Source organism: Stegodyphus dumicola, chromosome 4 (assembly GCF_044657685.1).
Source record: "Stegodyphus dumicola isolate Sdum_Otavi_A_Nest chromosome 4, ASM4465768v1".
In the NCBI taxonomy this organism is placed as follows: Eukaryota; Metazoa; Arthropoda; class Arachnida; order Araneae; family Eresidae; genus Stegodyphus; species Stegodyphus dumicola.
In genome coordinates this window covers 57,661,103-57,668,603 of record NC_140771.1, presented here as the reverse complement: position 1 = coordinate 57,668,603, position 7,501 = coordinate 57,661,103, and positions in this window count along the sequence as shown.

Genomic DNA, 7,501 nt, shown 5'->3' with positions numbered 1-7,501 from the left:
TGAAACACTGACTATTAAGGCCCGTTTCCACTTCTGCATATGCAGTGTGCGTGCGTTTCTCCAATTAGTGAGCGAATTCACTTTGATTGACATCTGCAATCCGGTCGATGTGCGGTGACGGATGACATACGGATGGAGTCCAACAATGTTCAACTTCTACCCGTATGTCTGCGGAAACGTTGGGGTCACGTGGTAAAAAAGGAGCAATCAGGTGTCGTTCGTCACCAAAAACTAATGGCGGAAGTAGCACTGAACGCTGGATTACGGAAAGAATGTTTTCTTAAAAAGTACTTATTTCTGAATTAAAATTATAACGAGAAATTTGTATATTGAAAAAGACAGCAATCAACTGAATTTAGTTAAAAAAAAGAAAAGAAAAATAAGAAGATAACTGCAACTACAATAGTAGACTTTCACATCGCAGCAAGTAATAGGAGAGAATGCCAGGCCGCCGTTAACGAAGGCACTTCCAGAAGATAGACGATTTTACGAGGGGTATGGTGATCGGACTGAGAAGGGCGGGTTTGTCCTTACGTCAGATCCCAGCTGATACCGACAGGGATGCGAGCACGGTGCATCGGCTATGGCGAACATGGTTGGACCAAGGAAGTGGGGGAAGAAAGAGGGGTGCAGGTGCAGCTAGAGTGACGTCAGCACGCGTGGATCAACGCATCCGCCGATAAGCTGTGGCGGTCCCGCAAGTCACTTGTACCGCGATTCTGCAGCATGTGTAAGATACCCTGGATGTTCCCGTTTCGACCAGAACCATTTCCCGTCGATTGGTTGAATGTAGCCTGCACTCACGGCGTCCGCTAAGAAGACTGCCATTGACCCCACAGCATAGACGCCAATGTTTAGAATGGTGCCGGGCTGGAGCGATGTGGATGACAGAATGGCGAAACGTCGTGTTCTCAGATGAGTCACACTTCTGTTTATGCATTGACAGTCGCCGAATACGTGTGTGGCGTCGATGGGGAGACAGATCTAATCTGGCAGTAACTGTGGAACGCCCCACCGCGCGGCAACGTGGCATAATGGTTTGGGGCGCTATTGCCTACGTTTCCAGGTCACCTCTAGTTCGTATTCAGGGCACTATGACGGCCCAACGATACTTGGATAATGTACTGCGGCCGGTGTCAATCCCCTACCTTCAGGGGCTGCCTAATGCAATTTTTCAGCAGGATAACTCCCGACCACACAGTGCTCGCATCTGCCAACATGCTCTGCAAGGTATACAGATGCTTCCCTGGCCACCGTACTCTCCTGACCTGTCACCAACCGAACATCTGTGGGATGTGATTGGACGAAGTTTGCAGACTTTGCCCCTGCCTCGTTCAAAAGACGAACTATGAAAGGGAATGGAGAGCCATCCCTCAGGACACCATCCGCACTCTTAATGACTCTATGCCTAGACGTGTTTCTTCGTACATCGCTGTCCACGGTGTTGAATTGGGTTCTGGGTTTGGGCGCCCGGTGTGTGGCGCCTTGTGATTCCTCTTTAGGCTCCAGATATAGGTGGACGTGGTGCTTTACCGATTAACCTTTTGGTAAAGGGACAGTACCCACGTCCTCCGTTGCTTATCGCTTATCCTACTGAGCCGACGCCGTTTTCACTCTGTATTCTGACTCATTTTGAAATGAAGCTGCTTGCTGTCTGTCTCTCTTTTTTCCAAATTTCATCACTTTCTTACCACTCCTTCTTGGTGTTGCATTTTCAATGTCGAGCAGTGTATAAAATGAAGGCCTTGTGTTTTTAAATGCACATTCTTGATTTTGCCGGTCTCTATACAATTACTCCTGTTTTCAATCTGGGTAGCCAAGTATATGCTTGCCAAATACACTAGTGTACAAAACGTAACCAACCTCTCTGATATCGGCCGTAATTCCGAAAAAAATTAATTGGGAGACATAAAATTTATACTACAGAGGCAAAAAGTAAAGGGCTTAAAGGATCCGGAGAGTATATACTCACAAAAAATTAATAGAGCACATACAGTACGAAACGATTAGAAAAAGGTTTTATTGACAGAATGGAGTTGGTGCAAAAAACTTTCTGGCGAAGAGCAAGCCAAAGAGCCTTTGTAAGAAATATGACGTCCCCTTAACTACAATAGTTGTATTTCACCATCTGTCGATACTTATTACCAGATTATCTAGCAGTTCTTAGGGTAAGAGTTCCCATTCTTCAAGGAGTTTCAGTTGTCTGGTGTTCTCCGAGGATAAGATTGTGCTCCCTAAAGTATCTTACAAACGTTCAATGGGATTTAAATCCGGGGTGAACGCAGCCAATCCATTCTGTAGATATCTTCACTTTCTAGGAGCTTTTCAGTCCGTCCGTTAATCTGAATGCTTCCCCGTACAAGCACGCCAGGACCGCCCTAATGGTCTTTCTCTGATATCAGTAAAATTAAAGCGTTTCCGTACCCCTCCCCATACTAACTGGCGCTAAGAATCTTGTCATACTGAAACAACTCTTATTGCTAAAGAGGATGTGACTTCGTTGATGCGATATTCTGTCTTTGTGTTCTATGCACAGCTGTAAACGCTGCTGTCAACAAGACGGCGGGCGAATAGGCCACCTTTACGAAGTAGTTTGTCTACAGTAAGGTACGACACCCGCCGTCCGGTTGCCATGCGCAAGTGCTGCTTGCCCGCTTTCCAGTTTTGGTCTCTTTTCGCCTGGAAGGCGATATATCGATCATCAATCACCGTTGTTGATTTCCTTGCCTGACTATCACCAACCTTTCTACCAACTGTACCTCTCGTCTGGAAGGTTTTTCAAGCTCGTGAAACAATACTTTTATCAATTTCAAACTCTTGGGCGACAGACGTCAAACTACTCGCCTCCTGAAGCTTGCCAGTCATTCTAGTGTGTGTAAAAGACGTCCTTATATTATCTTGCAGCCATACTCCATATACAATCTCACTTCCACTTGCAAAAGAATGCTTGGAAATGCACCATCCTTTCTTCCTTTTGAATTTATTGCCTTGCATTTTGAATTTACTGCGTTCGCTGGCTTCTCATATTTTGCGTGCCTACATGCATAGTCTGACTTCATGCTGCTGATATTTGCATATGCATCACATTTCTATTGAGTTGGATTTCCATTTCATGGATAGCAGAAAGGCCTTTTCAATAATTTCATGATTTTATGTTGAAAAGCGTAACTTTTGTACACTAGTGTATTACGAATATCGGAATAATTGTATCACGGAAAAAAACTGGAAAATTTATTGGTCAAAGGGAAAATCTTGACCATTCTTGGCTTAGGTCTTTCATTGCAAAAAGACTTAATATCTTCAGAATATAGAATTAAAAAAAAAAAAAAAAAAAAAAAAAAAAAAAAAAAAAAAAACGATATCACACATTGATAATAAGCAATTCAAATAACTAGTAGCTAACAAAGTAAAGATTATATCATACGTTTTTAAACTGACTATATATACTGTATATAAATCAGCCATATTTTGACAACGTTAGCAACATCGGTGCGTCAGAAAAACGTTTCTGTATATACACAGATAGTCCTCAATGCAGTTTTTTTTTTTTTTTTTTTTTTTTTACCATAACATCCTAAATTTAAAAAGTAAAAGAAAAATTAAAAAACTTCTTAAAATATAATCGTTTGGCAAGGTACTGTGGGTTTTGAAGGTAACTAATGCAGCTTCATATTGCTTAAGAGAAAGTGACTATTTCATTTTCGAGAAGTTTAAGCAGCTTCACCGGAACTGGGAACTGATTTGAAAGTTTGAAGGGTAATTAAAAATTTTAGTTTAAATCAGAATTGCTATGAAATGTATTTTTCCCATGATTTCTAATGAGTGATAATAATGAAACTGTTTCAGTGAAAAATATTCCGGTTATTTTAATAGAAATTTATAGTCCAGAAGGAAATTATTTGCAATCATCGGAGCCTGGTTCAAGCATTAAATAGCAAAACCTTTAAATATCAAGAGTAAAAAAGTGATTGAATAAAATAAAAGATTCTAAATTTGATCTCTGGTTAGTTCATTTTCATTCCTCTATGAATACTTTATGTACGTTATTTTATATGGGCTGTTTTATGTTTGAAGATCTATTGACTTAAACAGTATTATTTAAATATCATGGCGCTACTGCTTCATTTCTGAGAATGCGAGGATGCTTCCATAGGATATATAGACAGAGTCAAGTTTATTTAATTTACGTAAACCGTATTTATGAATAATATCTTTGTGTCTACGGGTAACAGTAAAGCGTGTCAAGTGATGAAAGTATAAATCAAGCTTCCAAGGGTGAAAAGCATTACTGTTTCCTCTATATGCAACCATCTGAATAATACACTGAGTTTGAAAAATCTAGACTCACTTCTTCAGAATCAAGGTTCCATAATCACCGACGGCAACACGACTACGCTCGGAACATAGCTAACCGAAAACGCATTTACGTTACCAGCGAAACAACGTCCAAATCATGTCCTCGAAATGATCAGGGGCAAGTTTCATGAAATGGATGAAAAAAAAATCAACCTCGAATAATCCCAAATCTTAATAATCAGGAAGTATAAAGTTCAAGGTATACTGGACTGCAAGATGCCTATCTTCGGTAAGCAAGTCTCGATTGCTTACTGAAAAAAGTCAGTCTTTTTTCAGTAAGCAATCGGATGGTTATACATTCGGCTAAATACTTAGGAGTTATCTTCAGCAGATTATTTACTTCGTCTACACACATTAATGTTAATTAAATTGTTGCCACCAAATACTAGAGCTCTGCATTATATTTAAAGAAATTAATGGAGAATCTGCATATTTATGTATATATCTGTATGTTTCTCACATTGTGATAAAACGACCGTACCTAGAGACATCAAATTTTGAATAACGTACGTTTACACCCAAATATGGGTATATGGAAGCCCAAATTTAGAATTTGGAATTGGTTTTATTATCTGTTTCATATTTGTAAAACTGTAACGAATTTTTGATTAACAAACTCAACGATTTCAAAGCGAGCAATGGCAACACTGTTCGGGGGGGGGGTGATTATCTCCAACGCTATTAACTGTGTATCGGAAATTCTAAAGATATGCTCTATTAAAAATTATTTTGCGATACTGCTGTTTAACTGAATTTTACGGTTGAAGTGAAGTGAAGTGAACGTGATATGTAATAAATAAAGGTAACCCACAAAACGTTAATAAAACGCCCCTTTAAGCGTAATGTAAAATCTGAAAGCTTTCAAAGTTTTTCTTTTTTTAGTTATTTTATTTATTTTTGATCTTAGAATAAGGTTCAAATTTTGGACAGTTTTAGATAATAAAATATGCAATGAGGTAAAAATAAAGAAATAATTTTTACAAGAGATGCATGTATATTTCTTTTTACACAATGGGTTAATGGGTTCTATTTACAGTGCACATTTTTAAAGTAAATTGAAAACAATAATAATAGATAAAAGAACAAATGAAAACAATAATAATAAATAGGTAAAATAAGAATAAAATGATTCATGATTAAATATAAGAAACACATTCCAAAATGAGAAAAGCTGCAGTCCAGCGCGCTGACCTCTCAGTTATCTGTGATATCAGTTTCTACAAAAAATAATGTAACAAGTAGAAGTTACCGCAAAGGTAATTTAATTAATAGTCAGTAAATGAGTGCTGTATGACTTAAGTTGTAACTGTCCTCGAAAATTTCGTAACCGTATTTTAACTCTTTCACAGTCAACTGTTTTATTTTAAAAGCTGCTATATTGTTGAAGTCAATGGTTTGGTGTATCTAATATTGGGATGCTTATTCAGCTTCTTGTTGCACATGAAATAACAAAAATTTGTAATAATTCAGGACAAATTTGTAAGGCAGAAAATTTGATTCAGTAGAAACTGTAATTTATTTAGGTTCTTATTCCTTACGGTGTTACATACAGGTGAAGCATATGGATATACTGGTGGGATCACTGCTTTATTAAGTTTTTCACTTTAAATAGAATTTGAAATTTATACTAATCTATACGGTTTGAGGGAATTGAGAATGCTACAAACAATGCTAATGATTTTATTCCTGTGGACAGTTACGATCCCTCTGAAAAAAAAAAAAAAAAAAAAAAACTCTCTTCGCTATGTGGTTTCCGACACCATATTGAAAAGCGTAAACAAGAAGTTTCTTCCGACTATGGCACGAGAACTCAGTCAGCTATTGGATGTTTGTTCACGTCGCGAGCGAAAAAGCTGAACATGAGTGAAGTCAGTTTAACGTCCTTTGTGTTATGCGAATTTACGCCAGCCAGAAAATACGGCAACTACGTCGCCAGCGTGCTTGTGTGGACGGGCCTTGACGGTGGATGTAAAGGTATCGTTTGAGTTTTGCCGATGCCGTGTAGCTTTCAGAATTCGTTGATTATAGATAAAATTTCTTCCTTGATCGGAATGTAACTGAACATGTAAATATCCGATATAACTGAAAAATATCCGAATCCGGAAATCCAATGCTGCATCATTACCTCTGCTACCGTGACAGATCAAGAATAGTATAAGTTTCAGGCCCACTTGGTTAAGTAATCAATGACAACGAGGATGCATATGTTGCTATCAGCAGTTCATAGCAGAGGTGCCAGGATGTCAAAAGGCGATGCGTTCAAAAGGATCTCTTCTATTGTAATGTTGCAGCTTACCTCGGATGCGTTTCTTTTGTCCTTTTCGACCCATACAGCCATCGCAAGATTGGCACCACTTTTGCGCGTCATCCTTTGCATTATTTCAGTAGAAGCGCTCTCGAATTCTACAAATTTACATCTTATTTGCTATGTCATTCCAAAAATAAGCTACGAAATGGAAGAATATTTAAGCACACTAACTTTACTTGCCTTACCTTACTATTTAAGCATAACCATACTTTTCTAGATGTGAAGATCGTTTTTTACTTAATGCCTGCATTTATTCCATTCGTCCTCTAATTACTGATAGGAAAAATTACAGCTACGTGAAAGATTTGGAATCCTGAAGGTCATATAATTGTTTAATGAGAATAAAATCCGGCATATTGTCGTTATTGACTAATTCTTCGAATAACAAGATTTTGAGACAACATCAGTTTCATTCGCGTGAATCAAATAAATACATATTTTCCCCCAACACTCAAGAAATCAGTCATAAAAATCAACATAAACTATCTATAAACACATTTTAAGTATTTTAAAGAACTCATAAGTTGAAAAATGACAGAAAAATAATCGTAAATTGATTAACATGTACCAATAGCAAAGAGAAAATAGTTTCGAAGTGTCGAAAAGATTATCAAAAGCGCACTCTCAAAATCTGTACGAAAACAGAATGAGATAGCAAATATGTAAATTTAGTGGAACATAAAATTCTTTAAAAATTTGAAGTCGAAATTTTTGTTTTGAAAGAAGAAAGTAAACAATAAATAATTAAAGGTGGGTATTCATGTACATGTTTGCAAAGAAACAAGTATATACATTATTAGGAAACTTTTACATATTTTTTTTATTTTGATTATAATA